Source organism: Sinocyclocheilus rhinocerous, unplaced genomic scaffold, assembly GCF_001515625.1.
Source record: "Sinocyclocheilus rhinocerous isolate Xijiao unplaced genomic scaffold, SAMN03320098_v1.1 scaffold1201, whole genome shotgun sequence".
In the NCBI taxonomy this organism is placed as follows: Eukaryota; Metazoa; Chordata; class Actinopteri; order Cypriniformes; family Cyprinidae; genus Sinocyclocheilus; species Sinocyclocheilus rhinocerous.
In genome coordinates, this window is record NW_015654059.1 from 525,555 (window position 1) to 525,891 (window position 337).

The window sequence follows — 337 nt, forward strand, 5'->3', positions numbered from 1 at the left end:
TCTGCGCTTGACTGTAGTCGCGTCTGTCTGCTTATTGAGTTTATTTAACCCATCGCAATTTATTGGAACTGTGTGAACTAGAGTGACTACTCACCTTAATGTTTTTCTAGAGGTTTATTACTTAATAACACAAAAATGTCCTGCTCGCACTTGCCAATTTAACGGCAGAGAATGGTGACTTTAGTTTTTTTGTTTTTTTTTAAGCGGATGCATATTTATCGTAAAATAATCCTATGCATCTTGTGGCGTATATTCCAAGCATTCTGAAGGTATACTGAGGGTTTGGTGAGAAACAAATCAAAATGGCAAGTTATTATATTTTATGAAAATCACTCAC